We start from the raw sequence: 26,468 nt of genomic DNA on the forward strand, positions 1-26,468 counted from the left end.
GGCTGAGATATTTCCGGGCCACAAAAATCCTACAGGTGCTTCCCCAATCCTCTCCCCTATGCCTCCCACTCCAGACTCTCCTTTTGTGACTCCAGTCTGCAGCACGCTCCCTTTGCTGGGACCCAAGATGGGTAACCACAAACATACAACCCATGCTTTGCCCCTTTAAGAAAAAGAAGATGATGGGTTTACCTTCAGCGTATATGTCTTTCCCCAGAGCAGAGAGCCCCCACAGTGCAAACTCCTTGGTGTCCTGAAATGAGTGTTCTAAGAATGTCCTTTGTGTGGATTATGTGGACTATTGTTTTATTTGGGACCTGATTTTTCATTGGCCCATTCATTGGTGGGAACTTATCCCTTCTGTCTGGCTAAGGGGCTCAACCCCTACCACGCCTGACTCTGCCTTGAGAGAGCTTCTAGGTGTAGGTTGGATCCCCAATCAGTGCACATACAGGAGACCACCTATTGACTCTTCTCTATCACACCAATGCTTCTCCCCCTGTCTCTCAAATCAATAGAATATATCCTGTGTGCATTATCTTCTTTTGTCTCATATTATTCTCATGGAGTAGGGGGAGGGAAGAGAAGTATCCAGCAACAAAACTATAATATGGATGGAGGTGGGGCACATGCACCTCTCCTTCCAGTGTGTCACAGCCTTGGACTCCCATCATTGCACTCCCCTTGCTGTGCTCCCATCATGGTTTCTGCTACCAGTGCCACCCAGGCTGCCACCCTGTGCCCCTGGTGCTCCTGTTTCCTTGGCAGTCTTCAGCTTCCCCAGTAAGACTGTCCCATTTTCAGTTCCAGTGAACCCTGGGGTCAGGGAGGCTATAACCCCCTCCATGGAAAATGCTGCAGTCCTCCAGACCCTGGATCCTGGTGGTGGTGGGGTGCATGGCCCTGCCTGGTGGGCGTGGAGATCACAAAGGCAAGTCCAGGTGCTGAGGTGTGGCTGCTCTGGTGGTTTCTTCCTGAGGAAGATATTGCAAATTCCATAAAATGTCTCCCACTCCAAATCTAGCCAGAAGGACCAGACTGGGTGGCAGCTGCAGTGGTGGTGGCAGTGGCAGTACCTCCACCAGGTAGAGTTGGGCTGACCATCCCCAAGTCCTCTCCCAGGAGGACAGGCATTTGCAAGATTGTACACACACCCATACACTCACCCATGCACATGTGCATTCACACATGATCTCACTTACACTCAGTTGGATTTTCAAGTTGATCACTCTGTGATTTAGCTGCAAGACCAGTCCAGGGCTGAGAGTAAGTGGACAGTGCTTGCAGCTACTCTGAAGCCATCTTGGAACCTGATGTTAATTCTTCTTATCCATGAACATGGTATGTGTTTCCACTTATCTGTATCTTCCTCAATTTCTTTCATTAGTGTCTTATAATTTTTCCAAGTACGAGACTTTTACACCCTTGTTGAAATTCATTCCTAGGTATTTTATTTTTTTGAAGTAATTGTGTACAGGATTATTTTCTTAGTTTCCCTTTGTGATAATTCATTATTGGTGTATAAAAATGCACTTGAGGAGAACTAAGATGGTGGTGAGATAGGTGGGAGTGGCATCCACATCCCCCTGCACACAGGTGGAACACCTAGATAATCTTCTGAGGAACAGAGTGAACAGCCAACGGTATCCCAGCATATATGAAGGTTGGAGGCTGAAATTGTAGAGGACACTGAAAAATCAGACAGTAAGGAGATTGTTTTGGAACAATAAGGTCCCTGGGACCGGTGTGGGGACCAGGGTTGCTATAGCCCCAGGCCCAGTGCCTGCTGGGCCTGCCACAAGATTCTTAGAAGATACCCAGGTCTACAGCTCCCTCACATGCCAAACAGGGAGGTTTGTACAGCACCAGGATAAACCTGGATGCTTGAAGTCTCTGGGGAGTATAAAGATGAAGTGGAAAATGCACAGGGGCTGTATGATCCCTCTGAGACTGTGGAGGCCAGCTGAGTCATTCCCAGAGAAACTGGGGAACTGGATGAAGCCTGGAGAAGGGAGAAGGGTTGGGCTGTAATGAACCCAGACCCAGAGAGTCTCCAGTCTGGTTGGAAAGTTGGCTGTGTGAGAGGCCGGGCACTTGTTTGAACCTGCAAGCTTGAACAGGACGAATTAAAAAAAAAAAAAAAAAAAGGCTCTTTCTTTGTGGTTATTTAGGGAATTCTTCTGCTTCCACCACCCTTGACTCCGTTGTCTGTGCCCCTGCAGCCTCCTCAGCCTCAGCTGCGGGCCTGCTCCTACTCTCCCCCCAGCTGTAGCAGCGTAGGGCACCCTTCTGTGCCATGGCCTTACCGTTGTGAGCCTGACCCAGACACTGCCTCAGTAGCAGTGGCTACATGCACATTCCAGCAACCCCCTCCCCACCCCAGCTGCCACAGCAGCAGAGGCCATATGCCCACACCCACAGCCTCAGAGTGCCATGTGCCAGACCCCACAGCCCCCACCACAGCAGAAGAGGAGGCCACACATCCACACCCACTACCCCAGAGACATGCACCTGAGATAGCAGCTGCAGCCAAGGTGGCACTCTAGCACCATGGGACCAGACTGGCTTGCTAAGAGGAAGGCGGAGGCAACCACCTCAGAGAAGAGCAAGAGGGATCAGGGAGTCAGCAGTCCCCAGAAAGACTTAAGTCAGTGGTGGAGTCAAACTACTCTGAAGGGACTTTTAGAGTCCCTAGCACCTAGGACAGCAAAGAGTAAGAATGTGGTGTGTGAGTTGCCTCTAACTGGTGCACCTCAAGGACACCAAAACTGGTGGACTGAGGGTGTAGGCCTGGTGCAGAAGGGCATTGGGGATTCAGCATTGAACTGAAGAACTGGACTTGAGGTTGGGCAACAGTGAGGATTGCTACCCAGACCTATCCTCAATACCCACAAAAACACAGAAAGGGAGAAAAGGGAAACCCAACCCTCCTCAGCTTGCTGCAGCCAGGAAGACCAGCAGAAATTGCTTGGCCCTTTTAAAGCCAGCAGGGGCATTTTTCTTTCTTTTTCTCTTTTATTCCATGTTTTTCTATCCCACAAGTGAGACAATAAGATCTGGAGCTGTGAAAGGACCAGAGACAGACCCAAAGAGGGATCATCCCAACAACTGAGACAGTGAGACAAATTTCACTTTGCTACTCCAGAGAACTTGCAAGTTATTGTTTATTTGTATTATTATTTCTTCATTATTTTTACTTCTTTTATTTTATTAGTATTTTTTATTTCTCTTTTTTTCTGTTTAGTTTTCTTATTTTGTTTCTTTAATTGCATTGTTTGACTGTTTTTCCTTGTTCTCTCTTGCATAGTGTATTTTTAATTTTCCTTCCTTCACTTTACTTGTGTTCCAATAGCACATTATTCTAGGTCATATACTTCCTAATCTCGATATTCAGGTCACGTAGATTCTGTCATATGATTGTTGCGGCATTACTATTATAAATAATTGTTGTTCCATACAATTGTTAATACTACACAGCACCCCTCCTGAATTTTAGCTCATTTCACGGTCTCCCAGAGCTTTATTACTCTGTGGTTAACTCTATTCACTTGTATACTACACCTATTTACTATCCTTTACTCTCACTTTACCTCATAATCTCACCTCCCACAAGCTCACTCTTTTCTGGATCGAATTCACAATCCTTCCCCCCTAACAAGAGTCTAATCTTTTCCCCAACCTCTCTAAAAACTGACTAGTTGGGTGAAATATCATGGTTAATGCAATACCTATAGAAAGGATCCCCTATCTCATCTCTACACGTTGGTATTTTAAGTCCCATAGAATATACTCCTGCTGTCTTAATCCATTTTGCCTTCCCACTCCGACTGACTGATAAAAGACTAGGTGGGAACTGTGAACACCAATATAACTGCTGGAAGAGAGAACCCAACAACAAAGGAACCATCAACAGATAATAATGGAAAAAGGAGAAGGAGTGAGTGGAAGCAACACTAAACTCCATCCAGAACCAATCTGGAATTACAACTAAACAGTGGAGAAATTACCCAGAAAAAACAACTGAACAATAGTGACAGAGATGCCTCAAAACTTCGTACACACAGAAGAACCAGGTTAAAAACAACCTGTCCACACCTGCACAACAGCATACAAGATTTGGTGGGCTGAGTGACCCTCAGCTAACCAACCAGAAGGAAGGACCAACCAAAGAAAGACCAAACAACAATCAAAACTTAAACACACTCAGAAAGCCAATGGAAATGATATCCCAAGACCAGAAAGTTCAGGAGATCAAAGAGACTGCACCACATGATCTCACAGGTTTCTTACCATAGAAGTTCACTCCATAAACCCAGGAAGTCAGAAAAGATCAATTTAAGAAGCAGAGGCTAACAAGAAGGGACTCACAAACAATGGGAAGACAAAGAAACAATCCCCAAATGAAAGGAAAGGAGGAAGCCTCAGAAAGAATGTTAAATGAAACAGAGGCAAGTCAGCTATCAGATAATGAGTTCAAAGCAATGGTTATCAGGAAGCTCAATGAGCTCACAGATAATTACCAAAAACTACAGGGAAACTATAATGAACCCACTTCAAACTATATCAACATGAAAAAGGAAATAGAAACTATCAACAAGGGCTGAGAGAAAATGAAGAATACAATCTCTGAACTGAAGAACACAGTAGAAGAAATCAAAGGCAGTCTCCATGAAGCAGAGGATCGGATTGGAGCAAGCTGGAGGACAAGGTAGTAAAAAAGCACTGAGAAAGAGCAAGAAAAGGAAAATAGACTCAGTAAGGTAAGAGAAATTCAGGACAACATGAAACGTAATAAAATACATACAATAGGGAGAGCAGAAGGAGAAGAAGAAGGGCAAGGAATAGAAAATCTGTTTTAAAAAGTAACGATGGAAAACTTCCCTAATTGGATAACAGAAAAAGCCACAAAAATCAAGGAAACATACAGAGTCCCAAACAAGAGGAACCAAAAGAGGCCCACTTCAAGACACATCATAATTAAAATGGCAAAATTGGAGACAAAGAGAGAATCTTAAAGGCAGCAATACAGAAACAGGAAGTAACATACAAGGGAGCTCCTATAAGGCTACCAGCTGAATTCTCAATGCAAACACTCGAAGCCAGAGGGAATGGCAAGGAATATTCCAAGTAATGAAAAACAAAAGCCTGCATGAAGACTACTCTATCCAGCAAGGCTTTCAATTAAAATGGAAGCCACATAAAGAGCTTCCAAGAAAAAAGAAGCCACCAATAATATACCTCTTGCAAACCAGACCTGCAAGAGATGCTAATTGTCTGCTTTAAGAAGAGGAAAAAAAAAGTGAAAGAGAAAGGAACACAGGTATGAAAAAAATAGAAATTCACAAGTACCTATCAATAATAACCCTAAGTATAAATGTATTAGATTCTCCAATCAAAAGACATAGAGTAACCGAATGGATAAGAAAGCATGATCCACACATATGCTGCTTACAAGAGACCCACCTCAGGACAAAAGACATACACAGACTGAACGTGAAGGGCTGGAAACAAATATTCCAAGCATATGGACAGGAAAACAAAAGCCGGGGTAGCAATACTCATATCAGACAAACTAGACTTCAAAAGAAGGGCCATAAAGAGAGACCCAGAAGGTCACTTCATAATACTCAAAGGAAAAATTCACCAACAGGACATAAGCATTGTAAATGTATATGCACCCAACATAGGAGCACCCAAATACATAAAGAAAATCTTGGAGGACTTCAGGAAGATATTAACAGCAACACAATTATAGTAGGGGATTTTAACATCCAACTATCAAAAATGGACAGATCTTCCAAACAAAATATCAACAAGGATATTGTGTCACTTAACAATACCCTAGAGGAAATGGACTTAAGTGATATATACAGAGCTTTTCATCCCAAAGAAGCAAAAGACACATTCTTTTCAAGAGTCCATGGAACTTTTTCAAAGATAGATCACATGATAGGACACAAACCAAGCCTCAACAAATTCAAGAAAATTGAAATCATATCAAGCATTTTCTCTGACCACAAGGGACTGAAACTAGAAACCAACCCCAAAGGAAAAAAACCCAAACACTCAAAATCATGGAGACTGAATAGCATACTATTAAACAATGAAAGGGTCAAGAACGAGATTAGGGAAGAAATCAAAAACTTTCTGGAAACAAATGAAAATGAACTCACAACCACCCAAAACTTATGGGACACAGCAAAGGCAGTCCTGAGAGGGAAGTTCATAACAATGCAGGCCTACCTTAAAAAGATAGAAACATTTCAAACAAACAACCTAACCCTATGCCTACAAGAATTGGAGGAACAACAACAAAGACAGCCCAGAGCAAGCAGAAGGAAGGAAATAAGCAAGATCAGAGCAGAGTTAAATGACATAGAGACTAAAGGCACAATTGTAAGGATCAACGAATCCAGGAGCTGGTTCTTTGAAAAGATAAACAAAATCGATAGGTCTTTAAGCTGGCTCATCAAGAAAAAAACAGAGAGAACCCAAATAAATGCAATCAGAAATTAAAGAGGAGCTATTACAACTGATACCACAGAAATACAAAGGATTGTAATAAATTAATTCAAAGAATTGTATGCCAAGAAATTTGAAAACCTAGATGAAATGGACACATTTCTACAAAGTATAATCTTCCAAAATTGAATGAAAAAGAATAAGAAAGCCTGAACAGACCAATAACAGAAGATCAAATTGAAGTAGTAACAAAGAACTCCCAGCCCACAAAATCCCTGAATGGGACAGTTTCACAGGGGAATTTTATGAAGCATTTAAGAAAGAGACAACCCTGATCCTTCATAGACTGTGCAAAAAATTCAAGAAGACAGAAGACACCTAAACTCTTTTTATGAAGACAGCATCATCCTAATCCAAAAACCAGTTAGAGACATAAAAAAGAAAGAAAACTTCAGGTCAATATCGCTGATGAACATAGACGCTAAAATTCTCAACAAAATATTGGCAAACTGTATCCAGCAATACATTCAGAAGGTCAACCACCATGATCAAGTGAGATTCATTGAAGGGATGCGAGGTTGGTATAATATTCACAAATCAATAAACAGAATACTTCACATAAGCAAAAGGACAGGCAAAAATCACATGATCATGTCAATAGATGCAGAAAAAGCATTTGATAAGATACAGCACCCACTTATGACAAAAACACTCAGGGAAGTGGGAATAGAGGGACCATTCCTAAACATAATAAAGGTCATATATTAGAGACCTATAGCCAATATCATATTCAATAGGCAAAAACTAAATTCTTTCCCATGAAAATCAGGAAGAAGACAAGGATGCCTGCTTTTGCCACTCCTATTCAACCTAGTATTGGAAGTCTTAGCCATAGTGATCAGACAACAATGAGAGATAAAAAGCATCCAAAGTGGAAAGGAGGAAGCAAAATTGTCATCATTTGCAGATGTCATGATATGGTTCATAGACAATCCTATAGACTCAACCAAAAAAACGTATTTGAAATAATAAGTGAATTTGGCAAAACAGCAGGATACAAAGTCAACATTCAGAAATCGAAGACACTTATGTACACCAGCAATGAAATGTCAGAATCAGATATCAGGAAAAATATCCTGTTGGATATAGCAACAAGAAAAATAAAGGACCTAGGAATAAACCTAACCAACGATGTAAAATATCTCTAGTCAGAAAAGTACACAACAGTAAAGAAAGAAATTAAGGAATACACAAAAAAATGGAAACATGTACCATACTCATGGATTGGAAGAATTAACATCATCAAAATGCCCACACTACCCAAAGCAATGTATAGATTCAAGGCAATCCCTATTAGAATACCAATGACTTATTTCACAGATATAGAACAAACATTTCAAAAACTTAAATGGAACCATAAAGGACCCCAAATAGCTGCAGCAATTTTGAGAAAGAAGAACAAAGCAGGAGGGATCACAATACCTGATATCAAACCATATTACAAGGCCACTGTAATCAAAACAGCCTGGTATTGGTATAAGGGCAGTCATATAGACCAATGGAACAGAATAGAGAGCCCAGAAATAAATCCAAGTGTCTATGGTCAATTAATATTTGACAAATGGGGCAGAAGCATAAAATGGAGCAAAAATAGCCTCTTCAACAAATAGTGTTGGGAGATCTGGGCAGATAAATGCAAAAAAAGGAAACTGGATCACTAACTTACACAATACACAAAAGTAAATTCAAGGTGGATAAAAACTTAAAGATACGTTGTGACACCAAAAATGTCCTAGAGAAAAACATAGGTAGGAAAATCTCAGACATTCCACACAGCAATATTTTCACTGATATGTCCCCTAGGGCAAAGGACATAAAGAAAAGAATAAACAAATGGGACCTTATCAAATTAAAAAGCTTTTGCATGGTTAAAGAAAACAGAATTAAAATGAAAAGAGAACCAACTATATGGGAACACTTATTTTCCAATGATACTTCAGAAAAGGATTTGATCTCCAAAATATATAAAGAATTCACATGACTCCACACCAGGAAGACAAGCAACCCAATTAAGAAATGGGCAAAATACGTGAACAGACAATTCTCCGAGGAGGATATACAGAGGACTGAGAGACATATGAAAGGTGCTCAGTATCACGAGACATCAGAGATATGCAAATTAAAACCACAATGAGATACCATTTCATACCGGTCAGACTGATCTTCATAAACAAAGCAACAAACAACAAGTGTTGAAGAGGATGTGGAGAAATGGGAACCCTAGTGCAGTGTGAGTGGAAATTTAGGCTGGTGCAACCACTGTGGAAAACAGTATGACAATAGCCAGGGGGGAGTGGGGAGGTGACAGTGGGGAAAGGGGATTGATTACAGGAACTACTATAAAGAGCACATGGACAAAATCAAGGGGGAGGGTGGAGTTGGTGCAGGGAGGGGGGTTAGGCTGGGGTGGGGTGGAGGGATGGGGAGAAAAGGCATACAATTGTAATTGAATAACAATAAAAATTAAAAAAGAAAAAAGAAAAAGAAAACAATATGGAATTTCCTCAGAAAACTAAAAATGGAACTGCCTTTGACCTGGCAATTCTGCTGCTTGGATTATATCCTAAGAATCCTGAAGCACCAATCCAAAAGAACCTATACACCTCAATGTTCATAGCACCACAATTTAAGATAGCCAAGTCCTGGAATTAATCTAAGTGCCCTTCAGTAAATGAATGGATGAAAAAACTATGGTACATCTACACAATGGAATACTATGCAGCAGAAAGAAAGAAGGAGCTCCTACCCTTTGCAACAGCATGGATGAAACTGGAGAGCATTATGGTAAGTGAAATAAGCCAGGCAGTGAGGGACACATGCCATATGATGTCACCTTTAAGTGGAACCTAATCAACAAAACAAACAAGCAAGCAAAATATAACTAGATACATTGAAATAACGAACATTCTGACAATAACCAGAGGGGAGGTGGGAGGAAGAAGTGGGGGAAGGGTGTAAGGGTTTTCAGGAACTACTATAAAGGACGCATGGACAAAACCAAGTGGGAATGGAAGCAGGGGATGGAGGTGTGGATGGCTCAGATGGGGAGAATGGTAGCGGGTAAATACAGACAACTGTAATTGAACAACATTAAAATATTTTTTTAATGCACTTGATTTCTGGATATTAATTTTGTGTACTAATTAACTGAATTCGTCATTTCAAGGAGGTTTTTTTGTGGAATGTTTAGGGTTCTCTATTTACTGTATCATGCCATATGCTAATAATGACAACGTTACTTCCTTTCCAATTTACATGCCTTTTATTTCTTCTTTTGTCTTTATTGTCTGAATGCAATAGCTAGGACTTCCAGTAAATATGTTGAATAAGAGTGGGGAAAGCAGACATCCCTGTCTTGTTACATATCTTTAGAAAAAGACTTGCAGTTTTTGCCCACTGAGTATAATGTTGGATTGAGATGGTCATATGTGACCTTTATTGTGTTGAAGTATGTTCACTGTATTCCAATTTTGTAACTGGTTCTTATGATAAATTGAGGCTGGATTTTTATCAAATTATTATTCTGCATCTATTGATATGACATGTCATTTTTATACTTGAATTTTTTGTAATGTATCATGTTTATTGATTTATAGATATTGTACTCACCTTGTATCCCCAGGAGAATGACCTTTTGGGTCTCTTTTTATGGCCTTTATTTTGAAGTCTGTTTTGTCAGAAGTAAGTATTGTTGCCCCAGCTTTTTGTTCCCTGTCCATTTAGTTGGAATATTTTTTTCCATCCCTTCACTTTCAGTGTGTGTAGGTTTTTTGTTATGAAGTGGGTCTGTTGTAGGCAGCATGCGTGTGGATCATGTTTTCTTATCCCTTCATCTAATCCATGTCTTTTGATTGGAGTATTTCATCCTTTTACATTAAAGTTATTATTGATAGGTACTTATTCATTGCCATTTCATTCCCCTTTTTACCTTTGTTCTCCTCTCTCTCACTGTTTTCTTTCCTGTTCTTAAAGCAGTCCCTTTAACATATCTTGCAGTGCTGGCTTGGTAGAGGTGTATTCTTTTAGCCTTCTTTTGTCTGGGAAGCTCCTTATTTGGCCTTCCATTTTAATTGAGAGCCTTGCTGGGTAGAGTAGTCTTGGTTGCAGGCCTTTGTATTTTCATTACTTAGACTATTTCTAGCCATTCCATCTGGCTTGTAATGTTTCTTTTGAGAATTCAGCTGCTAGCCTTATAGGGGCTTCTTTGTATGCGACTTCCAGATTCTCCCTTGTTGCCTTTAAGATTATCTCTTTGTCTTGAAAATTTGCCATTTTAGTTATGATGTGTCTTGCAGTGGGTCTGTTTGGGTTCCTCTTGATTGTGGTCCTCTCTGTTTCCTGGACTTGTGTGGCTTCTTCTCTCATCAAATTACGGGAGCTTTGTATCATTACTTTTTTTTTTTTTTTTTTTTTTTTCAAATTTAACACTGAAATTTTATTTAAAAAGTGGTTAAATACTTTCCATATTTTTAAAATATGTATTCTATCTATTCTATATGTATTAAAACTTGTAGGTAACATTTGAATTTGTGACCTTTTTTTTTTTTTTTTTTTTTTTTTTTATTGTTATGCAATTACAGTTGTATGCCTTTTCTCCCCATCCCTCTACCCCACCCCAGGTGAACCCACCTCCCTCCCCCCTCTCCACCCTCCCCCTTGGTTTTGTCCATGTGTCCTTTATAGTAGTTCCTGTAATACCCTCTTCCCACTATCCCCGCCCCCACATTGAAGTTAAGAACAATCTAAGAATAGCCAGGGCGGGGGTATCATTACTTTTTCAAACAGGTTTTCTCTCCCTTGCTCCTCTTATTCTCCTTCTCATATCCACGTTATATGGTTATTATTGTATTTCATATTGTCCTGCATTTCCCTTAAACCCTCTTCATTCTTTTTCAATCTTTTTTCTTTTTCTTGCTTATTTTTTAGAGTTTTTTTCTACTTTGTCCTCCAGCTCACTGATTCGATTCTCTGCTTCAGCAGGCCTGCTTTTGATTCCTTCTACTGTTTCCTTTAATTCAGAAATTGTATTCTTCATTTCTTCTTGGTCCTTGTTGATTGTTTCTGTGTCATTTTTTATGCTGATATAGTTTGCAGTAAGTCCCTCATAATTTCCCTATAATTTTGGTAGTTTGCACTTGTTTCATGGAGCTTATTTATAACCATTTTTTAAAACTCAATATCTGATAGTTGACTTGGCTGTATTTCCTTTAGCATTCTTTCTGAGGATTCCTCCTTTCTTTTAGATTGTTTTTTTTTTGTTTGTTTTGTTTTTTGTTTTTTGTCATCTCATTGTTTGTGGGATTCTTCATTTTGCTTCTGTCTCTATGGTGGGAGGTATGTGAGATACAGTGGTGCAGTCTCCTTGATCACCTGAAACTTGATGTTTTTGGGATGCCCTTTAGGCATTTTATGATTGTTTTCTGGATGTAATTGGGTTCTGATTGTTGTTGGGTCATTCTTTCATGGGTCCTTCTTTCATGGGTCCTTCCCTGCTGCTGGTTGACTGAGTGTTACTTTGCCCACCACATCTTATGTGCTGTTGTGCAGGCACTGCCTGAAAGAAACCATAGAACCCAAGAATCAAACCCACACCTGCAAATACATCTTCCCCCAACAATCCCACTACCAATAGCTAATGAACTGGGATTAATAAGGGTGTAATGAGATTAAGACTATTATAAGAAAAGAGAGTGGATATGAGATGACCTGGTTAAAGAAAAATGATTTAGGTAGGGTAAAGGGAGAAGCATTGATAAGAGTTGGGAATTGGTGCATTGGAACGAGAGAAGGTAAAGTTTATCTTCTCTCCTTTGCCACATGAATAAAGGGAATGAAGAGTGTGGGATAGGGTATGAGAAGGGAAGTGTTTAAAGAGAAATTAAAATTAAGGGTTTAAGCAGAAATTAAAATAGTATAAAATAAAAGAAAGTGAGAGAGAAAAAAAAGGAAGGAAAAATAGTAAATAATTAATAAAAATATAGGAGCCAATTTGGTGAGAAAGATTCGCCAGAATACTATCAACAACAAATGAGCTAAGATTAATATGGGTGGTTTGGGAGTAAGAGGGAAAAAAGAAACAAGGAAAAGTCTACGAGATGTTTAGAGGACTGGGAAGTGATTTTGTAATGATAGAGGTAGAGGGAATACTAAGAGTGAGGAACAAAAACTAGACTAAGTGAGGGGAAAATTAAAATTCAGGATGTAAAAGCATAGAAAAAAGGAGAATAAAGAAAAATGAATGGGCAAGATGAAAGAGAAACAAAAGAAAAACAAAAAGGAAAAAGAAAAAAACAACAGGCTAAGAAGGCATAATTAAAATTTGAGATAAAAAAAGAGTAAAAAAGGGGTCCACTAAAATTTGTTAGTTGAAATAAAGAACTGGGCATCTAAAAAGGTTTTATTTCCAAGGTTTTTGTTTGCTTGTTTTCCTTGTTGCTTACATTTAAGAAACACTGGTTTATAACAACAATGGGAAAGTGAAGTCTTTTTTAAGAACTATACTCCTAACTTTAATCAAAATAAAAATGTTCTTAGGTACAAAAAAAGAATTAGTGAAGCTCTAGAGATAACCTTGAAAAAACAATGCAACAACACCTACCTTACCCACGACCAAGTAGCAATGTTTGTCACAGGTGTAGAGAGAATATGGGTATTTTAATAGCTGGGCCAACGTATTTGAGGTGACCCTTGGCAAGATAATTCATTTTGAGTGTCTGGACAGGGGAGAAATAGTAAGAGTGTGGAATGGAAACAAGTTGTAGCTAGAGAGAAAACCAAATTTGAAATCAGAATATTGCAAGGAAAGAGAAAGGTAAGATGGGCTAAGAGAAAGGAGGGGCAAAATGTGTAGGTTGAAATACACTATAGTATAAAATCTAGTGACTTATTATATACAAATTTGCTGGACAAGAAATGAATATTATAAAGCTATGCAGGAAAGAAAATATTGCAAATCATGAAGGAGACCACAGTGACTTTGGTATTGGTAGACTCTTGTATTTAGCACTTTTTTTTTCTTTTTCTTTCTGGATCTGCCTCTGGTGATGTCAGATGTTGATCCTGTCTGACCTTAGGCAGCCTGTTCGATACTTTCAGTGATCTGCTGCCACTGCCTGTCTCCTTCAATTGTTAATATGGTCCTTATGCACTCGGCAGTCAGGTTCCAGCACCATAGAGTGGGGCCAAATCCCTCCTGTGGTGGGGCTATTGTTTCCCCACAGGTAGTTACTGCTTGGAGGGGAGTGGTCTGCCTGAGCAGGGTGATTGCTGCATATGGGGGTTGGCTCAGCACTGGATCCTGGTGTCTGCTTTCTTAGTTCTCTCCCCAAAGACTCCTTCCCAGTCTAAACCCTAAGTCTCCCAGTCTCTCTTCAAGTCTCTCTAGTCCACTCTGCCCCACCTTTGCCAGTCATCTACTGTCTCTGTCTCTCTTCTTCAGTTGTTTATCTGGTCACTAGGACTCACCAGTCAGGCCTAAGTACCAAAGGGCCAGGGCAGAGAACCTCCTGAAGTTGGAGCTATTTTTTCCCCTCAGGCTACTACTACTCAGAGGGGAGTGGTCTGCCTGAGCACAAAGGCTGCTGCCGTCTGGGAGCTGACTCACCACTGGGATCCTGGCAGCTACTCTCTCAGTTCTCTTCGCAAAGCCTCTGGACCCAGTTTGTCCTCAAACATGTCTAGTCCACACTGCCCCTGAATTTGCTTGAGCCGTAGGTAAGTGGCTGCAAATGAAAATTTGTGTGTTGGCCCTGTAAATGGTTCTTGCATCTCCAACCATCTGTCTCTGGTAGAGAGCAACCCTTCTGCTTTTCCCACTGGTTGTTATCTGTGTACTTTTGGGCTCTGGTGTTCTAGGCTGGGAATCCTAGCTTAGGGTTTAGACCCCAATCTTCTTCTGGGGGTCCAAGCAGCCACTTAATTATCCTGCCAGTACTGCCACCCATGGGCACCCAGCCAGCCCTTTTAGTCTCCACCGCACTCCTTACCAGACCGGTTGTGCCATAGCTGGTTCTGTATGTCCGAAGTTATATGTTTCTCTCTAGCTATTGCTTGAGTTATTCTTTTCTTTACTGTGGTAAAAATACTTAATATGAGATTTATCCTCTTGACAAATTGTTAAGTGTACAATACAGTATTGTTAACTATAGGCACTCTATTGTACAGCACATCTCTAAAATTTGTTCATCAGGTACAAATGAAATTTAATGCCTATTGAATAACAGCTCCCCATTGTCCCTTGCCTTCATCACATGGCAACCACTATTGTACTCTCTGTTTCTATGAATTTGACTATTTTAGGTATCTCATGTAAGTCAAATCATACTGAATTTGTCTTGCATTTCTAGCTTATTTTACTTACCATAAAATCCTCCAGATTTATTCATGTTGCTGCATATGGCAGAATTTCCTTTTTTAAAGGTTGAATAATATCCCATTTTATGTATATACTACATTCTCTTTATCCATTTATCTTTCAGTGGTCTCTTAGTTTGTTTCCATGTTGTGGCTATTGTGAATAGTGGTGCAATAAACATGGAAGTGCAGATATTTCTTCTAAATACTGATTTAATTTTTGGGGGATATATATGCAAAAGTAGGATTGCTGTATCATATGATAATTCATATGAGGATCCTCTGAACCATATTCCATATGCTTATACCAACTTACATTCCTGTCAACATTACATAAAGTTTCCATTTTGCTCACACCTTCACCAACACTTATCTCTTGTCTTTTTTGACAATATCCATTTTAAGAGATGTGAGGTATTATCTTGTGGTTTTGATTTTCATTTCCTTGATGATTAATGATATTGAGCATTTTTATACATGTCTATTGGCTATTTGTGTATTTTCTTTGGAGAAATATCTATAGTCAATAATATTGTGATAAATGTATGCTGCCAGGTGGGTATTTGAATTATTGAAGGGAATCCCTTTGTAAATTATAAAATTTTCTAATAACTCTGCTGTATACCTGAAACTAATATAAAATAATAATAATTAACAATACTGTGTTTTTCAACTGTAATTATAAAATAGAAAAAAATGGAGATTCTGGCAAAGATGGAGGCATAGGTAGATATGCTTTGCTTCCCTGCACAAACAAAAGGACAACTAACAGTTTAAAAACAACAACAACAAAAAAAACAACCAGAACTGACAGAAAATCAAACTGTGTGAAAGTCCAACAATCAAGGAGTTAAACAAGAAACATTCATCCTGTCTAGTAGTATGGGCAGAGACAGGCAGCCAAGGTGGAGAGGACTTGTGGCAAGGCAGTGAAAATTTTTCATTTGTTTCCAGAAACATTTTGATTTTTAACTTGATCTCACTCTTAAGCCAATCATTGTTTAATAGCATGGTTTTCAATCTCCATGAGTTTGAGTGTTTTTGAATTTTTTCCTTGTGGTTGGTTTCTAGATTCAGTCCATTGTGGTCTGAGAAAATTCTTGATATGATTTCAGTATTCTTGAATTTTGTCAGGCTGGTTTTGTGTTCTATTATGTGGTTTATCTTAGAAAATGGTCCATGTGCACTTGAGAAGAATGCATATTTTGCTTCTTTGGGATGCTTCTATGTTGGATGCATATATGTTTACAATGTTTATATCTTCTTGATGGATTCTTCCCTTGAGTTTTATGAAGTGTCCTTCATGGTCTCTCTTTATGGCTTTTATTTTAAAATCTATTTTATCTGATATAAGTATTGCTACTCCAGCTTTTTTTCCTGTCAACTTGGTTGGAATTTTTTTTTCCAACCCCTCACTTTCAGTCTGTGTAGGTCTTTGTTCTGAGATGGGTCTCTTGTAGGCAACATATGTGTGGGTCATGTTTCTTTATCCCTTCAGCTACCATATGTCTTTTGATTGGAGCATTTAATCCATTTACATTTAAGGTTATTATTGATAGGTACTTGTTCATTTCCCCCCCTTTGTACCTGTGTTCCTCTCTCTCTCACACTCTTTTCCTTTCAGTTCTTATAGCGGTCCCTTTAGCATATCTTGCAGTGCTAGTTTTGTGGAGGTATATTCTTTCAGCCTTCTTTTGTCTGGGAAAGTCCTTATTTCACCTTCCATTTTAATTGAGAATCTTATTGGGTAGTCTTTTTGGTTGCAGGCCTCTGCTTTTCATTTCTTGGAATATTTTTTGCTATTCTCTCCTGGCTTGTAGTGTGTCTGTTGAGAAATCAGTTTCTAGTCTTATAGGAGCTCCTTTGTATGTTATTTCTGGCTCTCTCTTGCTGCTTTTAAGATTCTCTCTTTGTCTTTAAAACTTGGAATTTTAATTGTAATGTGTCTTGGTGTAGGCCTCTTTGGGTTCATCTTCTTTGGGACTCTTTGTGCTTCCTGAACTTGTATGATTTTTCCTCTCTCTGGGTTTGGAAAGTTTTTCTTTCATTATTTTTTCAACAAGGTTTCTATCCCTTGCTCCTTTTATTCTCCTTCTGCTGTTCCTGTGATTCCAATGTTGTTGAGTTTCATGTTTTATTACAGTTCCCTTAAGCTATGTTCATAATTTTTTAGTCTTTTTACATGTAGCTGACCTACCTGGGTGTTTCTCTCTACTTTGTTGTCCAGCTCCCTAAATCTGTCCTGTGCTTCATCCATCCTCCCTGTGTGTATTTTTAGTTTAGAAATTGTACTTTTCATTTATTCCTAGTTCTTGTTTATGGTTTCTATTTCTTTTTTCATGTGGTTGTAGTTCTCACTCAGTTCCTTGTAGCTGTCTGTAAGTTGCTTGAGCATCCTTATAACCATTCTTTTGAATTCTATATCTGATAGTTTGCTTGCCTCCATTTCATTTAGCTCTTTTAGCCTTTACTCTTCCATTCCTTTTGATTGCAGGTTTTTTCTTTGTCTCCCCATTTTAGATGACTCTTTTTTGTTTGTCCCTGTGCTTTCTGGTGCTCTCCTTTGCTAGCTGTCTTTGTATGGTGAACTTCTCTGGTAGGAGTTTTGTGGGACTCAGGGTGAGGTCATTTTGATCTCCTTTTCTGGATGCTCTAGGGTTGCCATTTCTTCTGTTCATGTGGGCTCTCTTGGTGTACTTGGATTTTACCTGTTGGTGTTTCCTATGTTCCTTGGTTCTCTCCTTCAGTGGGTTTGCTGGTGTTCACAACTTCCACTTTATCTTGTATGTGATCAGTGTCAGGGCAAAGGCAAAATGGATTAAGATAGCAGGAAAGTATTCTGTGGGATTTAGAGTACCAACAAATAGAGAACAGATAGATCCTTTGAAGAAGAACAGCGATAACTGTGATATTTCACCCAACTTGCCACTTTTTATAAAAGTTTAAATAGAGATAAGACTCTTATTAGCGGGGAGAAGGGATGTGAGCTGAATCCAGAAAACAGTGCACTTGTACCAGGTTAGATAGTGAGATATAGTGAGAGTAAAGGATAGAAACTGGGCACACTATGAAAGAGAATAGAGTCAACCACACAGTAATAAACCTCAGAAATGTATTAAAATTGGCTAAGACTAGGGAGGGATGTTGTGTAGGATTTACAGTAATATAGAACAATTATTTACAATAATACTGGAACAACAATAATATGAAAAGAAATATATAATCTGAATAAAAAGAATAGAAAGTAGAAGACCAATAGTAGTGTGTTATTGTTATATGAGTGAAGTGAAAGAAGAAAAATTAAAATGCAATATGAGAGAACAAAGAAAACCAGTCAAACAGTGGAATTAAACAAAAAAAATGAAGAAAACTAAACAGAAAGAGAAATAAAAAATAATAATCAAGTAAAAGAAACAAAAATAATAAACAACAACAAAATGCATGTTCTATAGGATAGCAATATGAAATTGGTCTGTCTCTCAGTTGTTGGCATTAGCTTTGTGATCCCTCTCTGAATCTGTCTTTGGTACTTTCATAATAACTCCAGGTCTTATTGTCTCACACTTAGAAAAAAAAGCCTCCTGCTGACTTTAAACTGATAAGCAAGTTTTCCTGGAAGCTCCAGGCAGAGGGGTGCTGGGCTTTTTTCCTTTCCTGTGATTTTGTTAGGGTGAGGGCTAAGTCTGGACTACAATATTCACACGTTCCCAGCCTCAAGCCCAATCCTTCAGAGCACTACATGGTCCCCACTATCCATCTGAGCCAGGCTGGCACCTTTAATCCAGCAGTTGTGCTGCCCATAAGGTTCACTGAATAGGAGCAACTGACACCCCATCCTCTCCCCCTTTGCTTGTGTGGCTGCTGTGTACTCTCAGTCTCTTCAGGGCAGTTTAGTTCCCCTATTAAATGAAGTCTTTCTGGGGACTGCTAAACCTCTGACCCCCTGCTGCCCCACTTTGATCAGTCTGTGAGGCACACTGATTTGAAGCAAATTGTGCCCCTCCTCCTCCCTCCTTGCTAGTCCAGCCACTGCGTGAGAGCCTTAAACAGCAGCTGAGAGCCTTCTTTTGAGTAAATTCCTCTCGTCTGTGCCCACTGTTTTTAACAAGTACCTGGCTTTTCATACAGCCCAACTTTTTGACCAGTTCGGAGACTATCCGGGTCAGGGTGTGTCATGGCCCAACTCCTCTTCCTTCCCCACGTGTCTCTAGGCTCCAAAATTTCTCTGTCCCAGCCGGAGACTGCAGTACCAGCAGGGGAATACCTCATATGTATGTCTCCCACTGCAACTTTATTCCCCCCAGCGCCTTGAGGTCTCTCTTGGTGTGGGGCTGCCTTCCCTACTCTGGGAAGGGAGGGAGCTGCGAAGTTACAGTCATTATCTGGTTCTCCTCCAAAGCTCCTCCAGCAGCTGCTTAACCCAGTGCCAGGCACCAGGCCTGGGACTTGCAGTAGCCTTGGTCCCCATGCAGTTTCCAGTGACCTTGCCATCCCAACACAATCTCCTTACCATCTGTTTTTCAATATCCTCTACAATTTTGGTTTCCAAACTTCATCTAAGCTGGGATTCCATAAGCTGTTCACTCTGTTCTTCAGAAGGTCAGCTAGGTATCTCAGTTGGGTGCATGAGCAAGTGAATTCAGCTCACACATACCTTGCCACCATCTTCCCCACTTGGACTCACTTGCTTTTGTTCCAATGCTGGGGCATCAGGTGAATAAGGGCTGATTACTTATTCTTTAAACTGTCTATATCCTAGTTTTCCCACCTGGAAACTGGGGAAATGATTATACTCATTTCTAGGATTATTTTGCAGATTAAATAATAACAAACATGTGAAGCACATAGAGCACAGCGTGTATGTCTGTATGCATGTGTGTATGTGTAAAACTCAGAGATCTGTTTTATTCCACTCTATTGTTTTATTATTTGTTAATTTAAATATTTTGTTGTTTATGGTAGTACACTTGTTCAATTTTTTCCCTTTGCCCCCTCCACCCAGCCCACCATCCATCCCAGTCATTCCCCACACAATTGTCTATGTCCATAGGTCCTTCATATGTTTGCCTTGACTAATCCCTTCACATTTTTCAAGCAGCACCCCCTCTCACCTCCCTTCTTACCACTGTCAGTCTATTCTATGATTCTATGCCTCTGATTCTATTTTGCTCATTACTTTATCTTGTTAATTTGATTACAATTGTAAGTGAGATCATATGGTATTTGTATTTCACTAACTGGCTTATTTCACTTAGCATAGTATTTTCCAGTTCCACCCATGAAGTTGCAAAAGGTAAGAATTCCTTATTTTTCCTGCCCACATAATATTCCATTGTGTAAATTTACTACAGTTTTGTTTTTTTTTTTAATCCATTCATCTCCTAAAAGGGATTTAGGCTGTTTCCAAATTGTGGCTATTTTATGTAGTACTGCTATGTACATACGGGTTCATAAATTCATTTGAATTGGTGTTTCACGGTCCTTAGAATATATTCCCAGCAATAGAATCACTGGCTCAAAAGACAGTTCCATTTTTTTTTTGAACAAATTCCATACTGTTTTGTTCAGAAGCTCCACCAAACTGCATTTGCACCAACAGTGCACAAGGGTACTCTTTTTCTCTACATTCTCGCCAATACTTGTTATTTGTTGATTTACTGATAATAGCCATTCTGACAGGTATGAGTTGATATCTCTTTGTGGTTTTAATTTGCATCTCTCTGACTTTCAGCATTTTTTCATATGTCTGTGGGCCATCTGTGTGTCCTCCTTGGAGAATTGTCTATTTGGGTCCTCTGTCCATTTACTGATTACATTGTTTGTCTTCCTGGTGTTGAGTCCTATAAGTTCTTAATATATTTTGGAGATTAAATTCTTGTCCAATGTATTGTTGGCAAATATGTCCTCCCATACAGTGGATTCCCTTTTCATTTTGATGATGGTTTCTTTAACCATGCAGAAGCTTTTTAATTTGATGTAGTCCCATTAGTTTACATTATCTTTTGTCTTTCTTGTCTCCAACAACGTGTCCAACATTTTAGCATCTCTGGGCCACACTGGAAGAAGGGTTGTCTTGGGCCACACATTAAATACACAAACACTAATGAAAACTGATGAACAAAAAACAAGTTTTGAAGTAAACTTACAATTTTGTGTTGGGCCTCATTCATAGACATCTTGGGCCACATGCAGCCCATGGACCATAGGTTGGAAACCCCTGCTAAGAGACATCAAAGCAAAAATATTGCTATGTAAGGTATATGAAATTTTACTGACTATGTTTTCTTATAGGATTTTTATGGTATTGTGACTTACATTTACATATTTTATACATTTTGAGTTTTTTGTGGTGTATGGTTGTTGGGGACCACTTTGTATGGTATTAGAGACTGTAGCCTCATGCAAGCTAGGCCTTGAAAAAGGCCTATAAGTCTCGACTGGAATGCCAGTAATGATGGAGTCAGGCATAACCTGATACCAGCACTGAGGGTTCCCATGGGAAATCTGGCCTGAAGAATACATTGTATCCTTTGAAGCTTGCTTTTCTTTGTATAGCTCTGTTGATATAAACCAGATGTTTAAGTTCAAAGCATAAAGGAGTGACATCCTAATCTCATGAACCATGCCTTAATGACCCTCTGGTGTCAGCATATCTAACAGACCCTGACCTGAGGCAGATCTCTGTGTTTCCTCAATTGTTATCTATAGATAATATCTGTTGTATGTAACTATGGTCTTTAGACATAGAATGAGGAGCTTTGCATGCATACTGTATACCCCTGTTCAAACCGATCCCATTAAAAGCCATTTCAGAGAAGGGCTTGTGGCATGCTGCACTAGAGGTAATTGCCACCCCCTTTCCCACTGGAACAACAGATTATGTCTGGGAGAACTCATTACTCATCCGTACTCCATTGTATGTTCCTGCCTTCTTTGTGAAACACTAATTGTCTATAAAGATGTCGGCTTATTTCTGGATTCTCTATTTTGTTCCATTGATCTCTGTGTCTGTTCTTATGCCAGTACCAGACTGTTTTGATTACAATTCCCATATAGTATAGTTTGATATCAGGTATTGTGATTCCTTCAACTTTCTTCTTTCTCAAGATTGCTGAGGCCATTCAGGGTCTTTTTTGTATCCATATAAATTTTTGGAATATTTGTGCTAGATCTGTGAAATATGCCGTCATTATTTTAATAGGAATTGCATTGAACCTATTGATTGCTTTGGTTCGTATGGGCATTTTAATTATGTTAGTTTTTCCAACCCACAAACACAGTATATGCTTCCACTTATTTGTGTCTTCAATTTCTTTCTTCAGTTTCCTATAGTTTTCTGAGTATAGGTGTTTTACCTCTTTCATTAAATTTATTCCTAGGTACTCTCTTTTTGTTGTTGTTGTTGTTACAATAGTAAATGGGAATTTTTTCTTAGTTTCTCTTTCCAAAAAGTTCATTATTGTTGTATATATATATATATATATATATATATATATCATTGATTTCTGAATATTGATGTTGAATATTGCTACTTTGCCAAATTCATTTCTTAGGTCAAGTAGGTTTTTTTTTTTTTTTTTTTTTTTATGAAGCCTATAGGCTTCTCTATGTACCATATCATGTTATCTGTGAATAATGAGTTTTACTTCCACCTTTCTAATTTACGTGCCTTTTATTTCTTTCACTTGTCTGATCACTGTGGCTAGAACTTCCAGTACTATGTTGAATAAGAGTGGTGAAGGTAGACAACCTGTCTTGCTCCTGAACTTAAAAAAATGCTTTTACTTTTTGCACATTGAATATGACATTGGCAGTGAGGTTTTTTTGTATATGGCCTTTATTATGTTGAGGTATGCTCCTTCTATTCTCACTTTGATGAGTGTTTTTATCATAAAAGGGTGCTGGATTTTACCAAATGCTTTTTCAGCATCTATTGATATGATCAACTGATTTTTATCTTTCATTTTGTTTATGTGATGCATCACATTTATTGATTTGCAAATATTGTACTAACCTTGCATCCATGGGATAAATCCAAATTTATCATGCTCTGTGAACTTTTTAATGTATTGTGGGATCTTGTTTCCTAATATTTTTCTTGAAGATTTTAGCATCTATATTCATCAGGGATACTGGCCTATACATTAGTTTTTTTCTTGTGTATCTACCTGGTTTTGGAATTAGGATAATACCTGCTTCATAAAAAGAGTTTGGAATTTTACTCTCTTCTGTGCATATCTGGAAAAGTTTGAGAAGGATAGGTGTTATGTCCTCTTTGAATGATTGATAAAATTTGCTTGTGAAGCCACCTGGTCCAGGGCTTTTGTGTGCTGGGAGGTTTATTTTTTATTTTTTTTATTACTGCTTCAATTTTGTTAGTTCTTATTGGTCAATTCAGCTTTTCTGCTTCTTCCTGATTCAGTTTCGAAGATATTGTATTTCTAGAAATTCATCCATTTCCCAGGCTGTCTATTTTCATGGCATATCATTGTTGATTGTACTTTCTTACAATATTTTGTTTTCTGGGGTATAAGTTGTTATTTTTCCCCTTTCATTTCTGATTTTATTTATTTGGGTTTTTCTCTTTTTTTTCTTTTTTTAAATATTTTTATTGATTATGCTATTACAGTTGTCCCATTTCCCCCCCTTCACTCCACTCCACCGTGCCCACCCCCTCCATCCCACATTCCTCCCCTATAGTTCATGACCATGGGTCATACTTATAAGTTCTTTGGCTTCTACATTTCCTATACTATTCTTACCATCCCCCTGTCTATTTTCTACCTACCACTTATGCTACTTATTCTCTGTATCTTTCCCCCCTCTCTCCCCCTCCCACTCCCCTATTGATAACCCTCCATGTGATCTCCATTTCTGTGGTTCTGTTTCTGTTCTAGTTGTTTGCTTAGTTTTCTTTTGTTTTGGTTTTAGGTGTGGTTGTTTATAACTGTGAGTTTGCTGTCATTTTTACTGTTCATATTTTTTATCTTCTTTTTCTTAGATAAGTCCCTTTAACATTTCATATAATAAGGGCTTGGTGATGATGAACTCCTTGAACTTGACCTTATCTGAGAAGCACTTTATCTGTACTTTCATTCTAAATGATAGCTTTGCGGGATACAGTAATCTTGGATGTAGGCCCTTGCCTTTCATGACTGGGAATACTTCTTTCCAGCCCCTTCTTGCTTGTAAGGTCTCCTTTGAGAAATCAGCTGACAGTCTTATGGAAACTCCTTTGTAGATAACTGTGTCCCTGTTTCTTGCTGCTTCTAAGATTCTCTCCTTCTGTTTAAACTTAGGTGATGTAATTATGATGTACCTTGGTGTGTTCCTCCATGGGGCCAGCTTCTTTGGGACTCTCTGAACTTCCTGGAAGTCTATTTCCTTTGCTGGCTTAAGGAAGTTCTCTTTCATTATTTGTTCAAATAAGTTTTCAATTTTTTGTTCTTCCTCTTCTCCTTCTGGCACCCCTATAATTCGGATGTTGGAACATTTCAAGATGTCCTGGAGGTTCCTAAGCCTCTCCTCATTTTTCTGAATTCTTGTTGCTTCATTGTTTTCTGGTTGTATGTTTCTTTTTTCCTTCTGGTCCACACCATTTATTTGAGTCCCAGTTTCCTTCCCATCACTATTGGTTCCCTGTACATTTTCCTTTGTTTCTCTTAGCATAGCCTTCATTTTTTCATCTAATTTGCCACCAAATTCAACCAATTCTGTGAGCATCCTAATTTCCAGTGTTTTAAACTGTGCATCTGATAGATTGGCTATCTGTTCCCTGCTTATTTCTGGGGCTTTGATATGTTCTTTCATTTGGGCCTTTTTTTTGGTCTGGGTGCACTTGTTAAGTAAAGGGGCAGAGCCTTAGGTGTTCACAGGGGCGGGGTAACGCTGGTTGCTGAGCTGCTGTATGTGGGGGATGGGCCGAGAGGGAGCAATGGCACTTGCTCCACTCTCTGCTGGGTGTCATTCACTCCCTCTGCTACCCACAATCAAACTGGGCGCCTCTAGCACTGATTCCAGAGTGGGTGGGCTTGTGCACACTCTAGGCCCCTGTGGGTCTCTCCAACGACCTCTCCTGTGAGGCTGGGAGTTTCTTCTGCTGCTGCCTTTCAACCCCCACGGGTGTTTTCAATCAGAGGTTTTAGGCTTTATTTCTCCCAGCTGAAGCCTTGGGTTGTGTGGTCTGTTTTGCTCCCCCGCAATTCCTCCTGGTTTATCTATGCGCGAATGTGGGACCGTGGGGTCTGTTAGCTGTCGCACTGCCTGCCCTGTTTGTCCCACAATCTGCCACATCTCTGGATCCTGCTGTGTTGCCCGGAGTCCTGTGCACCCCGGCTGCCCGTCTCCATCCCTCCTACCGGTCTGGATGAATGTTTCTTCTTTATCTCCTTGGTCATCAGTCTTCCATGCAGTTCGATTTTATGTCAGTTCTAGTTGTTTTTTTGTTTTTAAATTGTTGTTGTCCTTCTTTTGGTTGTGCGAGGAGGTGCAGTGTGTCTACCTACACCTCCATCTTGGTTCCATCTCTTTTTTTCTTCATGAGTGTTTTTATGAAAGGTTTGCCCATTTTTTTTTTATCTTATCAAAAAACCAGCTCCTGGATTCATTGATCCAGTCCATTGTTTATTTAGTCTCTTTGTCATTTAATTCTGCTCTGATCTGGATTATTTTCTTCCTTCCTTTCCGATCTTTGTGTTGTTTTTCTAGTTCTTTTAGGTGTAGGGTTAGGTTGTTTATTTGAGATTTTTCCATCTTCTTTAGGATGACCTGTATTGCTATGAATTTCCCTCTCTTGACAGCTTTTCCTGTGTTCCATACATTTTGGGTTGTTGTATGTTCATTTCCATTTGTTTCCAGGTACTTTTTGATTTCTTCTTTGATCTCATTGATAACCAATTCATTATATTTAATAATATGCTATTTAGATTCCATGTATTTGAATGTTTCTGAGTGTTTTTAATTGAGGTTGAATTCTAGTTTCATGCCATTGTGATCTGAGAAAATGCTTGATATGATTTCAATTTTCTTGAATTTGTTAAGGCTTATTTTGTGTCCTATCATGTGGTCTTTCTTTGAGAATGATCCATGTGTACTTGACAAAAATGTGTATTTTGCTGCTTTCGGATGAAATGTTCTGTAAATATCAACTAAACCATTTGATCCAGTGTATTGGTTAAGGTAGTTGTTTCTTTGTATATTTTTATTCTGGAAGATCTATACATTGGTGACATTGGTATATTAAAATCCTATACTATGAGTGTATTGCTATCAGCATCTTCCTTAAAAGTCCACAAAGACTTTTTAATATATTTCTATGTTTCTATATTGGGTGCATATATATTTACAAGGATTATATCCTCTTGTTGGATTATCCTTTCATATTATGTAGTAACCTTTGTCTGTTTTTATGACCTTTGTTTTGGAGTCTATTTGTTCAGATATAAATATTGCCACCCTAGCTTTTTTCCTCTCCATTTGCATAAAATATTTTTTCCCATCCCTTCACTTTTCACCTGTGTAAATCTTTTGTTCTGCAAGGCTTTCTTGTGGACAATATACATATGGGTCATGTTTTCTTATCCATTCAGCTACCC

At 39.1% G+C, this 26,468-nt stretch overlaps 1 pseudogene; it reads right to left on the reverse strand.

Moving 5' to 3' along the window:
• LOC112308247 (dnaJ homolog subfamily B member 6-like) overlaps positions 1-17,131 on the reverse strand; it is a 32,093-nt pseudogene extending 14,962 nt beyond the window's left edge.
• Positions 17,132-26,468: the final 9,337 nt, after the last annotated feature.

Source organism: Desmodus rotundus, chromosome X, assembly GCF_022682495.2.
Source record: "Desmodus rotundus isolate HL8 chromosome X, HLdesRot8A.1, whole genome shotgun sequence".
Classification (NCBI taxonomy): domain Eukaryota; kingdom Metazoa; phylum Chordata; class Mammalia; order Chiroptera; family Phyllostomidae; genus Desmodus; species Desmodus rotundus.